Consider the following 19,795-nt stretch of genomic DNA (forward strand, 5'->3'; position numbering starts at 1 on the left):
AAATTTGTGATTTGGACACAGATCACCAAATATTCCTACGCCGTCCCTACGCCGTCACCCAAGGGCCAAAGCTATTTTTAGTCTTCCTCTCCCTTTTCCTTTTTCCCCCTTTTGCATGGCGATTTTTGTTGACTTTTTGGTGTAGAATTGAGGAAAAGGGTTTGAAAATACATTTTCTGCCAGGTTTTGGTGAATATTCATAATTTTGATGCGGAAGGATACTTTAAGAGTTGAGAGGTTGGTTACGTTGAAATGTAGGGCCTGAAATTGCATGTTTACTTGTCTCTACTTCCAGCTTGTGTATCTCAAGTTTTTCATGAAGAACCTCATACGTGCTTTTGGGCAAGTGGTTGCCACATGTTGCTCCATCTGTGGTAGAAAGCGTTCTACCCAACGAAAATTTGGGAAAAAGTTAGAGCCGGTCTAAGATACGAGAATTAACATTGGAGTCAATGGGGAAATCTTTAGTGATCTGTGTCCATTTGACTATGAAGGGACATAACTCTGAAAGTCAATCAGGATTCAGACTAGTGAATTTCTCACCATTAGTAATTCCATGACATTGTTTTTTAATACATCAATGATCTTAATTTTTACAGCCCCACAGCGTCCAACAGGTTACAGTCACCTGATAAAAATATTGAAGCGGATAGACTATTCCAAATTTTTGCTAATTTAAAGTTTGATTGACTTCTAGTATTTTCCCTTTATACAAAACAAAGATAGGTTGCCAGGCAACGAAACATATCGTCCGAGTGGTCGACCAGGGTTGTCGCATATTTATTCTTTTGTAGGTAATTGGGGGCATTTACAAGACAATTTCATACACATCAGATTATAATTTTCGTCGTTTGAGGGTTTACAAGATTCTACAATCTGAAACAAGGGCCTTAACTCTGGAAGTAATTTACGTTTTACTTTTAATTTTTCGTTTTACTAATTTAAATAATGCATACAGGTCGGATGATAAGTTTTGTCATTCAAACGTTCACAAGGTTCACGAAGTAAAACAAGAGCCATAAATCTAGAAGTAATCGACGGAAATTGCTGAAATTAAATAGACTTCTTCGTTTCACTAATCTAAATGATGCATATGCATTTCATACTGAGCGAATGATAACATTTGTCGGGCGAGTATTGACAAGGTTGAACAAAGTGAAAGAAGCCAACAGTGAGGCTGATGTCCACCGCCGAAATCCCAAAATAAATAGATAACACGACATATCAATTAATCGCACATTTATTTTTTTCAAAAGTATCGAGCAATCAAACTGATTATCAACTATACACTAAGTTTCATCACTCTCTATCAGATAGAATCAAAGTTATCTTGTCCCAAAGCATCCACCAATGAAATTGATCAGTCAAGACATTCACTTAATGAACATCTACATAAAGTTAAACATTCTACCTCGATTAGAAGCAGCGTTGGCCAATCAAATTGCTTACCGCTCCTTAGCCTAAGCAGAAAATTCTCATCATCGAACTTAGTCAATGTAATGATATAATGAATCTATGCTAGGAGTTGCGTCGCTCTCGCTTAATTATAACCAAAGTTATCGTGCCCCAAAGCATCAACCAATCAGACTACTTATCTCTGCTTACCGTAAGCAGACAATGTTCATCGTCGAACTCCATCAAGGTATTCACATAATAAACGCCTACAACAAGTTTGAATATTCTGCTTCAATTAGGAGAACAAGCCAACAGTGAGGCTAATGTACCCCACCGAAATCCCCAAATAAATAGATGACACATATTAATTAGTTGCACATCTATTTTTTTCAAAAGTTTCAAGTAATCAAACTATACACTAAGTTTAATCACTCTCTATCACATAGAATTAAAGTTATCTTGTCCCAAAGCATCGACCAAGGAAATTGCTTATCTCTGCTTAGCTTTAGCTCGATATGTTAATCATTGAACTCAGTCAAGATGAACATCTACATCAAGTTTAAACATTCTACCTCAATTAGAAGCAGAGTTGTTATGTTCCAAAGTCTTGACCAATCAAAATGCGTATTGCTTCTTAGCTTAAGCAGACAATTCTCATCATCGAACTTAGTCAAGGTATTGATGTAATGAAACTATACACCATGTTTCATCACTGGTGTCCCAAAGCATCAACCAATCAAATTGCTTATCTCTACTTACCATAAGTAGAAAATTCTCATCTTCACACTCTATCAAGGCATTGACCACATAAACACCTACACCACGTTTGAACATTCTAGCTCAGTGTGCTATGAGGGAAATTTTGCCCGGGCAACGGCACTATCGCCTACTCTTATATCGAATTCCTACTGCCAAGGGATCTTTTACGTGCATTCCAATGTTTACACGGGACCTCGGTTTTCCGTTTCATCCGAAGGACTAGACAGCTGTCCTTGTCAGGCCCTCCGTCCTGCATCACTGACAAGGGGAAACCAAGTCGGAAAATCGGGATGAACTTTCTTGGCCAATGCAGGGATCGAACACCCGACCTCCAGGCTAGCGAGCCAGCGCCTTACCCACCTAGCCACCGTGGCTCCCCATTATCGAACTTAGTCAAGGTATTGATGTAATGAAACTATACACCAAGTTTCATCACTCTCACTTAATTAGAACTAAGTTATCGTGTCCCAAAGCATCAACCAAATTGCTTATCTCTGCTTACCCTAAGCAGAAAATGTTCATCTTCGAACTCCATCAAGGCATTGACCTAATAAACACCTGACAGACAGATGGGGGACAACAAGGGCCATAAACAAAAATTACTGAAATTCAATAAGCTTCTTCGTTTCACTAATTTAAATAATGCATATAAATTTCACAAAGATTGGATGATAACTTTTGGCTTTTACTGCATTCACAAGGTTCAACAAAATGAAACAAGGGCCATAACTCTAGATGTAATTAACGGAAATTGCTGAAATTCAATACGATTCCTCTTTTCACTCATAGCGCATATGAATTTCATTCAGATCGGCAGATAACTTTTGATGTTAGAGCGTTCACAAGGTGCAACAAAGTGAAACAAGGGATATAACTCTAGAAGTAATGAACGGAAATTATTGAAATTAAATAGGATTCACAGACCAACGGACCGACAGTCGGACGGGAGTGATGGCAATATACGTCCCCATTTAGTTGTTCTTGGAAATCATTGAAAATCAATAGAAATGAAATGGAAAAGAGTTTGAACTCAAACTCCCACTCTGGTTCTTTTACATGTACACGATTTCAGTTTTTCATCTCATCTAACCCACTAGACACAGTTTCTTGCCAGTCCCTTTGCCATGCAACACTGACAAGGGAACACCGTGCTGAAACATTTCTCACTTGTGAAATCAATAGGCTTCTTCACATAAACAATGTGTATCAAATCAATAGAGCAATCAATTTAGCCATCAGAAAATCTCTCTGAAAGTATTTCTAGGCTGATGATCTTTATTTTGACCTTAGATTTGAGCTTGATGCTTAGCCTCCTACTTTTCTAGACCAAATGGGATGATGAAGACAGGCATTTCCCACACATATTATTTTGGTATATATCATTATCAGTTGTGTTAGTACATTGAAGGAAATGATTTTAGATCTATTTCTTTCTTAATGTTATATTACAAATTAAAATACAAAATATTAAATTATACAATAATACATAGACAATAGAAGGCATTTCATGAAATCGTATTTATTTATACAATGACACTTCATATATGATAAAAGATTAGTGACCCAGGTTTATATGTAATTGTGTATAACTCAAAAATAATGAATGGACAGTTCACAATTGAGCTTATGAAAAAAAGTATATATATTATGCAGTTTGGCTCGGCACCTTTTACAGATACAAAAACTAAAACCAATGCAAGTAAAAAGTTTGTAATATGTAACACAGAGTAGGCCCAATAATAAGCAAAACAGAAAAAGATCTGATTAACAAATAGTGCTAATAATAACCAGTTGGATTTGCTAAAAAAAAAGCCCTGAGCAGAAATAGAAAAAAAAAACAAGATAAACCAATTCTTGGTGATTGCATGTACCATATGAAAATAGGGACTCTAAGACACATAACTGACATAGTTTCATGTATAGCAACCCTAGTCAAACAAGGTACTGAAATAGAGAGAGAGAGAAATGGGGTTTAATGTCCACTCAATACAAACTAGTTCTTTTAGGGACTAACACATGGTTCAGTTTTATTTCAATAATTCGCTTGCGCATAGGGGTCTTTAGCAGTGGGAGGAAACCGGAGGAGCCGAAGAACACCCACAAAGTTGGAAAGGCGACCCTACCGGGGAATCAAATTCAAAACCATGCCAGTTTACTCAATGACAAACCTTATGATACAACGCACATGTGATAACCATTCGGCCATCCAACAACCTGGTACTGAAATAACACCGGTCTCTAATCTGGCATTTTGTCTTTAATCATTTGTTGTGGGGTGGGAAAAGAATGATGAATAAGCCACTATTTTAAGCTCTTGCCAAAAATTAACATCAGAAATTGTTCATCACCATTATTATAGATGCCATTACAATAGCTATAAAATGGATTACAAGATAGTTAATATAAGATTTTGTTGAGTTAACTCTAGAAATTGACAAAGAATGTACTGACTGAAATTGGTTTTAGCATAACCAGATTTATTACAATAAGATGAGTTAACAGGCAATGAAACATAGGTTTGCAACAGCTAAGTCATCTGAGCTGACCATACAGGTTGTCACAGCAAAACCTTTTATATATAAAATATCAATCACTGCAGCTATTAAAGCAAAGTGAGCAAAGGCAGATAACTCTAGAAATAATTATTGAAGTTTGGTAGGTTTATTGATATTACTAATCTAATAAAACAATGCATATAAATTTGAAGCTAGAGAGTTCTCAACATTCTCTATAAAATAAACAAGGCACAAAACTCAAGAAGAAATTAACATTGTTGAAATTAAGTAGTCTGCTTCACCTTACTACATGTACTTTGAGTAATGCACATCGGTGACATCAGGTAACAGCTTTTTTCACTACAGTGTTCTTTCAACAAGGTGATCAAGGGCCATAACTCAGAATATTACAATATAAGTACTCGCTGAAATTCAATAAGTCTCTTTGTTTAATTGGAGAGCCAATGGCGACGAAACAATATATAGCCATATTTCAATGTAGCATATAATAAAAAGCAAGGTTCTATGCAATAATTATGTTAACAATATTAACAAGAAAACAATACTATACAAAATAAATTATACAATGGTCAATTTAACAATGTGAGCTTTAAAATTTGATTAATATGATCTTATAAACATAATAAACTAACAAAACATCAATATACATTCTGACAAATTAAATAATTATGCTGAATATCTAATATAAATTGAGAGAATAAGACCTATACTGAGGAAATAAAATAGTATTATTCTGAAAGAATAATGAAGCCATTGCATTCTGAGAGAATAATGAAACTGTTATTATTACGACAAACTGAAAACCAATTTAAATTAAACTTAAACTGACTCAATAAACGTTTTATGTAGAGACTAAATACACTTATTCCAAGAGAATAAGGAGAAAAAAAATGATTTAGTCTACAATTATTGATATTGTTTCACTTTGATTAAAGGGGAATAATCAATGCACTTTTTCTCAGAGAGCATGATGGTTTAACTTCGATTAATATTAGAGATTCAATGCATTTATCGTTTTAGGGTTGACAGATCTAGCTAAAGCCATATGGCCTTTTTATTATGCCTCCTAATTTTGATTTCGTGATTTATATTTTTGTGTAATTTGATTATAACCATATATATGGTTTATATACAAAAGATTATTTATTTATAACATTTAATTTTTTAGAGTTGGCAGATCTAGCTCATTTCATACGGTCAATGTAATATGTCTCTTGATTTTGATTTTTCACATAATTTAATTATATCTAATAGGCGAATATATGATTTATATAAAAAAGATTCTTTATAACATAGACTGACTAATTTTACCCATGTCAATAGGCCTAGCAGCTTTTTTTGATTTGGAAAAATATTAAAATTTATGCATTTACCCTATAATAGCTAATTATATATAACTGAATAATACTAATTATTAGAAATACTTGTTTATTATAATCTCAAATCTGACTTTACGGGCAGACGATTAAAGTGAAAAAAATCACTATTTCGTCTTGTTGTCAAAATTAAGTGGCCGAAATCTAATAAAACACTAAATTTACTTTTCTTTTCATTGAATACTGCATATTTATACTGAATTGATTAAAACCTTTTGTCTAGGGTCACTGCTTTGTGCAACATTTATCAGGTATCGATTATTATTTGTAAATGCAGCTGCAATAGTCTAATTGGATGATCGAATTCAGGCCGGCATGGAGTTGGATTTCGGTTTCAATTGGACAACTTTGAAGTTGCTTGACTCACGGACTAGAATAACAGAAAAATGCCTTTGCAGCAGATAAATTTTCAATATTTTTGTCGCAGAGGACTAGGCCCCCTAACAGAGGAAAGACCGGCTTTGCTGGCTGCGGCTCCACTGACTTAACGACTGATTGGTTATTTGGAATTCCATTTAGACTATACTGAACCATGGGCTTGAACAACAATGTTCAAAATTTTATCCCGACGTCACATCTCCGCGGACTGTAAACGATTGATTGGTTGATTGGAATTTTCCAAATTTAGTTGGGGAGGTTGCTACACGGTAAGCTCCGCTAACGACCGCCACGGCTGTCTGTAATCCTGAGTTATGGTGGGCATTTCAGTTCCAGCCCCCCCTACCATTCTTATTCTGTGCACCTATGGGTATGTGAATGAATATATACTCTTCAAAAAAAGTAGGGGATATTCAGAAACAATACAAAACTGCGGAAATGCACTGCTGTTTTTATTAGAGGTAACCAGTGTATGTTAATAACAGGCCAATTGCCTACACATGAAGATAAACAGTTCATATGGGCGGCTTATCTGACGGGGTGATAAGTTCTTCACCTGTGAACATACTCCCAAAGCATGTCAAGTGTCTATGACTATTTATCATATCACAACCGGCATAGGTATTTCAATATCCCCTATTTTTGTTGAAGAGTATATATGACACATAATAACAATGATTATATATATGCCTATACATAATAACAATGATTATATATATGCCTATACAGGCTTAGAGGGGAGTGGTTTTTCAATGGTGGAAGCTTAACAATACAAATATTTCTAAGAGTGTTTTGATTTAAAGCTGACACACCTATATCTAACTATCCGAAAGAATTTCTCACTTGGTGCATTACTATCTAATGATCATTTGAAGTATGTCAGTTATTACATGTATATTATACACAGGTCACGATTCTATGGAATACAATTACTGCTTATTACTGAGCATTGCTTGATAGACAAAATGTCGCTTAGTAATAAGCAGTAATTGTATTTCATACTATTGTGACCTGTACATCTCCAGTATTAAACGCCAATGAAACATCTTACATGTATATTGTCTCAAAAAGCTTGTACTTGTATTACTAAATCATTAATTAAGATACTTTAGCAGAAATTCTTGTCTATTTTTACAAAATGATATCACAAAATTATTACAATATGCATTTACCATTCATGCAAAAACCATTATTATTACTCTTAAATAGTATTAAATGAAAACAATTTACCAAGAACTCTGCTGAGCTGATGGATTGTTTACAGATTATTTAATATTTATTTCCATCTGCTGAAGGACTTGGAATGTCTGTAGATCCGCTGTTTTTTAGGCATGGTATGCGTATGATGTTATTTCTATACATGATGAACAGTCCAAGGACTGTCTGTGCTACCCATGCAAGAAAACATATCCATGCACCACCCTGCAATATTTAATAGCAAAAATAGCATTAAATACAATGTTTAGTCATTTAGTTTATTGTGGGGGTTGAATGTCCACTAGATCATTTCAGGACTAACATATGATGCAATTTATTTCAATAATTCTCTTGCACATAGGTGTTTTTTTTAGCAATCGGAGCCGAAGAAAACCCACTAGTTTGGGAATGGCAACCCTACTACTTGTTACATACAAACGAGGAATCAAAAACATGACACAATTACAGACCTTATGATCTAACATGTACGTGTTAAATGAAATGAAATGAAATGGGGTTTAACGTCCTACTGTTCTGCTCCTATACTGGGTTAATGAAGACGGGCATACGCCATACAGTGTGCTATGAGGGAAATTTTGCCCGGGCAGCGGCACTATCGCCTACTCTTATATCGAATTCCAACTGCCAAGGGATCTTTAACGTGCATTCCAATGTTTACACGGGACCTCGGTTTTCCGTCTCATCCGAAGGACTAGACAGCTGTCCTTGTCAGGCCCTCCGTCCTGCATCACTGACAAGAGGAAACCACATCGGAAAATCGGGATGAACTTTCTCGGCCAATGCAGAGATCGAACACCTGACCTCCCGGCTAGCAAGCCAGAGCCTTACCCACCTAGCCACCGTGGCTCCTGTACGTGTTAAACCATCTGTCCACCCAGCATGTGTGACTGTGATAGAAAGTTGTTCATTATAAAAGTAAAAAAAATATGAAATGAAATTGTAATGTAATCTTAACAAGCCAACAGTGAGGCTGATGTCCCCCGCCGAAATCCCAAAATAAATAGATGACACATATTAATTAATCGCACATTTATTTTTTTCAAAAGTATCGAGCAATCAAACTATACACAGTTTCATCACTCTCTATCAGATAGAATCAAGATTATCTTGTCTCAAACCATCAACCAATGAAATTGATTAGCTCTGCTTAGCTTCATCTCGAAATGTTAATCATTGAACTCAGTCAAGACATTCACCTAATGAACATCTACATGAAGTTTAAACATTCTACCTCAATTAAAAGCAGAGATGTTATGTTCCAAAGTCTTGACCAATCAAATTGCTTATCGCTCCTAAGCCTAAACAGAAAATTCTCACCATCGAAATTAGTCAAGGTAATGAATGCCTACACCTACCCTCAGCAGAAAAAGTTCATTATCGAACTTAGTCAAGATATTGATGTAATGAAACTATACACCAAATTTCATCTCTCTCACTTAATTAGAACTAAGTTATCGTGTCCCAAAGCATCAACCAAATTGCTTATCTCTGCTTACCCTAAGCAGAAAATGTTCATCTTCGAACTCCATCAAGGCATTGACCTAATACACACCTACACCAAGTTTGAACATTCTAGCTCAATTAGAAGGAAAGTTATTGTGTTACACAGTCTCGGCCAATCAAATTGCTTATCGCTCTGCTTACCCTGAGCAGAAAATGCTCATTATCGAACTTAGTCAAGGTATTGATGTAATAAAACTCTACACCAAGTTTCATCACTCTCACTTAATAAGAACTAAAGTTAAAGGGTCCCAAAGCATCAACCAATCAAATTGCTTATCTCTGCCTACCCTAAGCAGAAAATGCTCATCTTCAAACTTCATCAAGACATTGACCTAATAAACACCTACACCAAGTTTGAACATTCTAGCTCAATTAGAAAGAGAGTTATTGTGTCCCAAAAAGTGTGACGGACGGACAGACAGACGGAGAGACAAACCCATTTTAATAGTCCCCTGCTTTCTTCGAATGGGGGGGGGGGGCAATTAGTATGCTTATTTATATTTTTTTACTTACCTCAGCTATAGCTAAATTGTTATAAAACATATCATGTTTACCACTTGAATTTACAATTAAAAATATATCCCTGCAACTAGATAAAACAATTAACATATATTAAAACAGGTACCATATATAAAACATAACAATTTGGCTACCATAAGAATTTCTAAAAGATCGAAGCATTTGTAGCCTATAGTGAGTGTACTAACAAGAAATATTAAGGACAGACAGATATATGTAGACATAGGAATAACTCTGAAAGGTATTATTGAAAAATTCACATCTTTTTAAATTTAAATCACACGAATTTTACTTTCATCAACAGAATGTCTACTTTCAGCTTTCGGCTATAGACTTTCAACCACATATTTTCTCAAATAGAATTTCTGTTACCAACTGGCTCATTCCCTCATAGCACCCTGCATGGCATATGCTCACCACCATAAACCCAAACCCCATTTCATTTCATTTGGTCCCATCCAAACAACTAGTCAGGAGTACTTGTCTGGCCCTCCATCCTGCACCACTGACATGGAGAAACCTCACCGGAAAATCCCAAGGAACTTTCTCGACAACACCAGGAGCGAACCCAAGACCTCCAGGCTAGCGAGCTAGTGTCTTACTCTATGAGCCACTGTGACTCCCTGTCCAAAATTGTGGTTAACTTAAAGGATGCATATAAATTTCATACAGATCGGATGATAATTTTGGTTGTTAGAGCGTCCACAAGGTGCAATAAAGTGAAACAAGAACCATAACTCAAGAAAAAATTAACGGAATTAAAATTAATTAGGCTTCTTCATCTTACTAATGTAAACAACATATATCAATTCCAAAACCATCAGATGCTAAATGTAGCCTGTAGAGTGTTAGGGGGGGTGGATGGCCGAATGTTTAGCACGTGCGCACTTTATCAGAAGATCTGTCATTGAGTCAACTGGCATGGGGTCGCCTGTTATTCCCGAAATGACCTAGTTCGAGTCGTGGGGACGTTAAACTTTCTGCACCGACTGGGCTGATGAAGACAGACATATGCCATACAGTGTGGTATGCGGAAAAATTTTGCACAGATAGCGACATTATGGACTACTCAAATATGGCCTACTATTAGTACTACTATATCAAATTCCAACTGTCAATTGTACTTTTATGAACACACCAATGTGTACACAGGACCGCAGATTTTTTTCATCCCCTCCAAAAACTAGACATTATCCGTTCTGCACCTCTGACAACGTTAAACCTTGCTTGAAAACCCTGGCAAATTTTCTCAGCCAACACCGGGATCGAAAACGAGACCTGGTTAGCAAGCCAGGATCTTACTTACTAAGCCAACGAGGCGCCATGGCAGAAGACAAAATAGGACCAGTTTGGTATGTCAGCTTGTCAAGAAGATAGGTTAAAAAATGTATGGCAAGAGCAGCTAAAGTTTGTCAAATATCTATTCTTTGGTAGTTACATGTAATGGGAGCTAATATTAAAGTTCTTAGATACTTACTGATAATCAGTTGGGGTAAAACTATCACAAAGTGTTTTTAATCCTACTGATAAAATACAGGCTGTAACTAATACCAGAAACAGTGATACAGCATCAACTACAACATTTACGATAAATAAAATTCCTTTAAACTTTTCACTGAAATCAAAAAAAACACATAATATTATGCAATATATAATACACGTAATATAAAAGCTAAATAGTTCAAAGATAGGCTGCTAGTCAAAAAAACATACGCCCACAGCAGCTAAGTCGGATATTCACTTTAGTGTCTAGAGAATCCACAAAATATTTCAAAGTGATCAAGGGCCATAACTCTGGCAGTAATTATCGGAAAGCATTGAATATCAAAAGGCTTCTTCATTTCATAACCTTAAACACTGTGTATAAGTTTAAGTCAATTCCCTGGGCAGGATACGCCCACATTTTCGAGAGATGGATAGAGAACAAGCTAAAAAGAAAGTGATTTTTCCTACAATCAAGGGCCATAATTCAGGAAATTACAATTCGATATGCGCAAATATCGAAAGGAACCGAGATCTTTGTGTTATAAACTTACATTTCAAGTTTCAACAAAATTGGATGAAAATTGTGACCTCTATAGGGTCCACAACCTTGATATACCGTATTTTTACGCTATTTGAGAACGAACGGCGGCCATTATGTCTGTCAATTTTGGGCCGATTTTCACGAAATTCAAACTCAGACATCCTTATGGTGTAACAGTGATATAATAATACGGTTTTTTAAATCGGATAAAAATTATGACCTCTATAGGGTCCACAAGCTAAAAACGTGATTTTTCGTACAATCAGGGGCCATAATTCAGGAAGTTACGGTCCGATATGCGCGAATATCAAAAGGAACCGAGATCTTTGGGTTATAAACTTACATTTCAAGTTTGATCAAAATCGGATAAAAATTGTGACCTCTATAGGGTCCACAACCTTGATATACCGTATTTGATAGCCATTTTGTCTGTCAATTTTGGGCCGATTTTCACGAAACTCGAACTGAGCCGTTCTTAGGGTGCAACGGTGATACAATAATACGTTTTTTTTAAATCGGATACAAATGATGACCTCTATAGGGTGCACAAGCTAAAAACGCGATTTTTCCTACAATCAGGGGCCATAATTCAGGAAGTTACCGTCCGATATGCGCGAATATCGAAAGGAACCAAGATCTTTGGGTTATAAACTTACATTTCAAGTTTCAACAAAATCAGATAAAAATTGTGACCTCTATTGGGTCCACAAGCTAAAAACGTGATTTTTCGTACAAACAGGGGCCATATTCCATGAAGTTTCGATTCGATACATGCCAATATCGAAAGCAGCCGAGATCTTTTGGAGATAAACCTATATTTCAAGTTTCGTCAAAATCGGATAAGAATTGTGACCTGTAGAGTGTTCACAAACAAATTGTGGACGTCCGGACGGATAGGGACGACGACAATATAGGTAAACATGAAAATGTGGGCGTATAAAAATTTAAAGGCAGGAAAATAAATTGAATTACTTTTAAATCATACCATATTCAAAATAACCCTACATGTATTTGGATTCCCCTAATATGTAAGCTTACGTGAAATTACGCACTTTTGATAAGCATTCAAACAACTACTGAAAACTTTGTACCACTTGTACATTTATATTGAAAATTAAATCATGTATATTTCAGATAAGTACTGATGATGTGACCAATTTTCTCACACTATGAATATAATCTAATTCAAACACAGTCAAATATAGGCTTACTAATCAAATCAGACCAATCCAAGTAATTTCTTTTATGAACTGGTCGACACCTCCAAAACAGTATGCATCTTTAAGCCATCTGAACAGCTAAGAAGAAACCTAAAAGGTACTGTTTATTACACCAGACAATCAGTCAGACTGAACACTTCAGTGACATCATATAAGCCTAAATGTGATTCTTACCTGTCGCTGATAATTTCAAACAGTCTGAGAGCTCCTATTACTGTCATGAGGCCACCATATATAAAACAAAACAAAACTCCAATGGCAATACAGAAACTGCAATTTGATTTACTGGGATAGTCTGTTTCTCTCTCGGCATACAATATGCAATTCCCATCATGTACATTCTAGAAAAAAAATAAGGAACTTACTGTATACATTATATAAAAGTTTATGAATTGTCATTTTCTATTGTATTACAGACAAATAAAGATGAATAAAGATGGTTGTCGCGTGAAATCACTTGAAATTAACATTTAAATTGGCATACATGTAACTGAAAAGCAGACAGATGATGTTTAAGATTATGAGTAATATTCAATAATAGATTACCGATCTTAAATTTAGTAAAAAACAAACCTGGCATGTTTTTTACAATTGAATGACTGAACTTCAAATTGCCAAAACTGATGCTTGGAATAATCTATATGAATAACAATGTAATATCAAATACATGATTAAAGAATAGGCATGGTATGATAAATTTAACATAGATCGTTCGAAGCATCAGTTATGGCAATTTTAAAGGAGCTAAATCGCTAATATTTGGGACCTAGAAATTGACCCAAATGGGTCGAAACACATATAATAATGTAATCTGATTGTATATAAAGTGATTTACATTCAATTGTTTCTGTTTTTACTATAATTTCAAATCAGTTATATCCAGCGAAATACGGCATGTGTCTCAACCCTATAGCAATTTCTAGCGTCCGGTTATTCCAATCTATTGAGCAGGCTCTCCAGTTGAATATGTCTAGCCTCGTTCTTTCTGGTCACTTGTTGCAAATGACGCTAAAACGCACTATGGTACATGATCGTGTACCAATGGTAAAATGTTTATTTTGTCTTAAATATTGGATATCAGAAGCCTGCCTTTTCCTGGTAAGATCACAACATCAATGTTGATTTGAATTGACAAATAATTCGTATTTTCAATGTGTAAGACTTTGGATGATATTGAGTTAGAGACTTAGCTACTTTAAGTTCAACTACCATGACATTGTGATTAGAAAGTAAACTTAAATTAGCAAACTTAAATTAAGTAAGAAAAGGGCAATGAGGAGAACATTCCAATATACCGCTTTTTTATTCTGAAATTCAATACCTCAAAGTGTGAAACATGCGTCTTCATGTTTTATTTTCAAAAAGGAATTAGTAAAACATGTCAAATCTTTTAACCCTTGGTAATTACTCAGCTGTCGTCCTCTGAATGTATATTTATTTGCCATTTCTTCTTTCTTGTTTGTAAATATGTGTAAATATTGTTACTGTGTAGTTGCTAGTTTTAACTTTTATAGAGTAGGAGGGACACGTTAGAACTCGTGTACTAAATATGTTCCTTCAGAAAATAAAGTCATTACTATTATTATTATAATGATTCAACTGTAAACAGATCAAATTATCTTTACTAAATTTACCCACTATATTCATAATCTTAAACATCATCTGTCCACATTTCATTTAACTACTACATGTACATTTACTTTTCTAGTGATGCCTGTATCACTACCGGTCATGGATGGGAAAGTGCAGAACATATTTTATCATTTATTATTAAAAATGTCTGTGAGTAGTGTAAGCTATGTGTCTTGTCCAAGTGTTTGTCTTCTGTGTTTCTGTTTGGTTGTGCAGGACAGGGGGTCTGGCAATTCAGTTAACTACTACATTTATATTTTAGTGAAGCCTGAATCCCTACACACTCATTATGTCTGTGTGTAGTTAGGGGCTGATTGGGGCCGGAACCGACCCGGGCTCCCGTGTCAGAGCGGCCCCTTTTACTGACCAAGGAGCCCAGACGGTGGGTCTTGGAGCCAGTTGCGGCGCCAGGGAGGGGCAATTAAAAAAAGTATTTGGTCAGATAGACTAGTGATCAGGTGACAGATGGCATCTGAGCTCTATTTATCTCTAATCGGTGCCTGAATACTGTCAGACGACATTTCCGACAGTGTTTTTTTTCAAAATTTTCTTGGGGAGGTCGCCAATACCCCCCCACAAGGACTCGCTACTTCGTTGAATATCGTAAGTCCGTTCGTTTGAAATTTTGTTCTCTGGTCGGATAAACTAGTGATCAGGCGATGGACGGTATCTGGTCAGATCTATTTATCTCAACTGGATACTGTCAGACATTATTTCTGGCAGTTTATTTTTCAAAATTTTCTGGGGGAGATCCCTACTTTGCACTCATGAGTGGGCTACGTCTAGGTTCGCAAGTCCGTTCGTTTGACACTTTACCTCAACGATCAGTGACTGAAAATCTTCTGGGGGAGCCCCCTACCCTAGTTGAAGCTCGTGCCTTTGCCCCCTTAACCTTGGTCTTTGCCCCAGCTTTGCCCCTCCAACCACCGACGACTGGCGGCGTCACTGCAGGGAGCTCTCCCCCGTGAAAATTTTGAAAAATGAACCCCAAACATGTGATTTTGCGGCATATCATATAATTTATAATCTCTGTCAAATAATATATCACATAAATCGATTAATTTGGGCAAAAAACCCCAACCTGCAAGTAATTTACAACCACCAACCTGTGAGTTTATCATATCGTCATATTATTAATTAACTAGGACAGGTCATGTCAAACGGTCACGCCAGATTCTTATCTGGAGAGCATCGCAATAAATTCTATCGGTGTAGACTGGAATAACCAATCGCTAGAGATTGCCATTCAATTGAGACTTTTGGCGTATTTCAGCAAACATAACTGATTTGAAATTATGAGTAAAAACGGAAAAGATTGAATGTAAATCAGCCTATATACGTTGATATTACATTATTATATGCGTTATGACCCATTTGTGTCTATTTCTGGGTCCTAAATATTAGCGATTTATTCTTTGGCCCCTTTATTAATGCTAAGCCTACTTTACCTACCATGCTATAACTGAAAATTTCATTGAAATAATCAGTAGCTATAGATTATAATTACGTTCTGAAGCCATTTACATTAAGACTATTATAGAATTCCTGCTTACAACATTTGTTAAAAAATAGCCACTCCCTTATAGTTAGTGTCTACCTTTGTGTCTTTCTAAAATAAACAAATTTATTTAGAATTTAAGATTATTGTCTCGAACATCCAGTGAGGCCCTCCACAAAAGTAGGTCAATCAAGTTGTTGATAAAATAATAGAAGCTAGATTAAAATTACGTACAAACAATTAACAAATGAACATTAAACCTTACCATCTGCAAAGATAATGGTGAAAATATAAACATGCCCAGCAAGAAAATGAGGGCATACAATGCTGTTCTTATTACAAGAAACAAACGTTCTGTAGGTAATCCCATCTTTAGGAGTTTTCAAGTTGACAATTCCTCTTCTTACGGAAACAACTGTCACTCATAAAAAAAAACACACTACGTTCGTTCGTAGGGTTTCACGTCCGTTTCCACCTTGGGTGATATCGCAGACAATAAAAAAAAACACTAGGCCTGATCCGTTTGGATTTGTTCGTTCCTGGAGTTTTACGTCCACTTCCACCAAGGTGGTATCGTAGACAGTTACTATCCGTGTGTGTGAAATAGCTTTTTAAGTTTAGTTAACGTCCGCTTCAACAGAACTGATATCGCATACAATCACTACCCGTCTATATCATGGACTCAGACTAGTATTTTAGTAATTATAAATAGACAATTTTTCCCAGTCAACATTAAATCCCCGTAGCAAAAAATTTAATGGGTGAACCCCCTACAAAATTATGATGACGAGATTGCCAAATGTGGTCCCCATTGTGCCTATAAAGATTGGAAACAACGGAATGGTGAGCAAAAAGCTACAGCCTGTGATGTTACAGCCATTTAACATTGAAGTCAATGGGCAAATAATTGCTAGCCGGAGTCCATTATAATATGATATCTGGACACAGATCACCAAATTTTCCTACGCCAAAGCTATTTTTAGTCTTCCTCTCCCTTTTCCTTTTTCCCCCTTTTGCATGGCGATTTTTGTTGACTTTTTGGTGTAGAATCGAGGAAAAGGGTTTGAAAATACATTTTCTGCCAGGTTTTGGTGAATATTCATAATTTTGATGCGGAAGGATACAAGAGTTGAGAGGTTGGTTACGTTGAAATGTAGGGCCTGAAATTGCATGTTTACTTGTCTCTACTTCCAGCTTGTGTATCTCAAGTTTTTCATGAAGAACCTCATACGTGCTTTTGGGCAAGTGGTTGCCACATGTTGCTCCATCTGTGGTAGAAAGCGTTCTACCCAACGAAAATTTGGGAAAAAGTTAGAGCCGGTCTAAGATACGAGAATTAACATTGGAGTCAATGGGGAAATCTTTAGTGATGTGTATCCATCTATTTATAGCTCCAGAATAATATCAGGCTGGTTAATCAAGCAATGTCGGCAATCGAAAGTCTTCGTTTTGTTTTACTTCGTTAACGAGGTCTTTGACATGACCAATTAAGCAATGGTGGAGTATTTACACACACATGTTGTGGGACGTCAGTGACTCAACTGGCGACAGTGACCCAACTGGCGGGTCAGATTTTGTTTCCTAAACTATAGCCTAAACACAATTAATGAAATCAAGCTGATTGGGAATATAGAAATTTCGGACTATGTTTATGACTCATTCGGGCCACAATTTGGCCGATTCGGTCGTCCATCATTGGGTCCATATTTATGATAGAAAAATTTACCAGAACACTGGGTGATTTGATGATATATTTGGACTAAAAACATATTCAAACTAAGTAATTTATCATAATTTTGCTTCAAATCCTTCTCAAAACATTGAAATTGCCAAGGAATATCCTGCTATAAAAATCGACCAAAAGAGGTCATGTTTGTGTCACGTGACTTACCTCTCTCGGTACCTATAGCAACGGGTGCGAAGTAGAAGGATAATTCATTGTATACACAGATGTTGTCTTTAATCGCTGACTATTTATTACAAATATCGAATCCTAATTAAATTCTCGCATTAAAAATATTATCCACTGCCCGCGTCTTTTTCCGTGATTTTTATCTCAGAAAATGTTGTACGTCTAAATCTTCATAAAGTTTATCAACATGTACACCAAGCGCTCATTCTTCGCGTAGGTATTCCTAATCGTCGGGCTGTAGATTAGGGGAACCCTTACATTTTTGTCCTGTATACGCCCCATGAGGGTTGTTCGGGGAATCCAGTTCTAGTAAGATTGGATATCTCTACTTTCCATATTACAAAATTGCCATACTTTTATTGGAAATAACCACCGATAAATACTTTTTCTGGGAACCTATCTTTAACTAAGTTTAAAATTGGCCTATGTGCTTTAATTTACACCAGTTTAAGTTAAAGAAGTCTCAATGGAATGGCAATCTCTAGCGTTATTTCAGTCTACACCGATAGTATTTATTACGCATGCTCTCAGATAAGAATATGACGTCACCGTTTGACATGACTTGTGGAATATGTCCCGTGCTACAAATGGCGCTGAAACGCATTTTACGTGTACCAATGGTAAAATGTTTATTTTGTCTTAAATATTGGATATCAAAAGTCCATCTTTTCCCGGTAAGACCACAACATCAATGTTGATTTAAATTGACAATTAATTCGTCTTTTCAATGTCGAAGACTTAGGAATATATTGGGTTAGAGACTTAGCTACTTTAATTTCAATAATTACCGACAATATGTCTCAAGTGTTTTAAAAAAGTGACCGTCAAGGAAAGATATAGATGTGCATATATTCTGAACATCAAATCCAAAATTTAAATAATTTCATAAAAATATTGTCAGGAAGTGAAAATGCTTACATCGTCTCTCCTAAAGTGCCCATAACTACCGATTAATTCCTTCTCAATAACATTTACCGGTATGTCATCATCTTTAAAATTTCGAAATTTCAATAAGCTTTTTGCACAAGAAAAAAATGGGGTTTTTTCATAGTAATCAGAAAACAAAATGCTTCTTCGTTTCTATTTTTTTACGTCTAAATTTTAGGGATTGAATGTCATGTGCGTATTGATTGTCACTGGATAAAGATTCCAAAAATTGATTTTTTATCCACTTCAAATATATAATATCGTCCAAGCTTTCACTAAACTGATTTTACCTTTTAATGGGTATAGATCAAAGAGCTAGCCATGAAGTTCACATGCAACTTTGAAACTACAATTTTCTTAGAATTTTGAAATATCAACAACGTCATCAGTGATTCTTTCGATAAATTCACGTATGATGTTCATTCCACATTTCATAGAAATCTCTCTAGGTTCCTTGGTAGAAGTTTGTTCTTTGGATAAAATACATGAGAAAATGGTGCCCACGTTAACCACAACCTCAACATCACAGACATAATATCTCGACTTAGATTTTAAAATACAGAGTTTGGGGGTTCTGAATTTACCTCGAATAAACCTCCGTCTTGTACCACTGACAAGGGAGAACTACGCCTGAAAATTCACGAAGAACTTTCTCGGTCAACACAGGGATCGAACGCGGGACCTCTAGGTTAGTCTTTGGTAGTTAAATGGGGTCTATGGCTGCCCTGAATTCACGAACTCAAGTTCACATGTTCAGGCCTCCGCAAAATTTATGTTGCGTGTTCCATTTTAATGGCCCACGAAAGATAATTTGAAAGCTATTATGAAGTATGGGTGGGAATGTCACAGTCCGATTTCCTGGTTAGACTCCTTTCGCATGGACAGTCCGATAACGTTCCCCGGGAATTTCCAGCGT

General features: G+C 36.0%; 1 long non-coding RNA gene across 1 annotated transcript; it reads right to left on the minus strand.

Annotated features, from left to right (window-relative positions):
• Window positions 1–11,141: 11,141 nt before the first annotated feature.
• On the minus strand, window positions 11,142–16,954 carry LOC126821740 (uncharacterized). Its single transcript, XR_007680478.2, has 3 exons — window positions 16,306–16,954; window positions 13,085–13,251; window positions 11,142–11,279 (listed from the first exon to the last, which is right to left on the minus strand). It is a non-coding gene; the product is annotated as an uncharacterized LOC126821740 (long non-coding RNA).
• Window positions 16,955–19,795: the final 2,841 nt, after the last annotated feature.

This window comes from Patella vulgata, chromosome 5, assembly GCF_932274485.2.
Source record: "Patella vulgata chromosome 5, xgPatVulg1.2, whole genome shotgun sequence".
Classification (NCBI taxonomy): Eukaryota; Metazoa; Mollusca; class Gastropoda; family Patellidae; genus Patella; species Patella vulgata.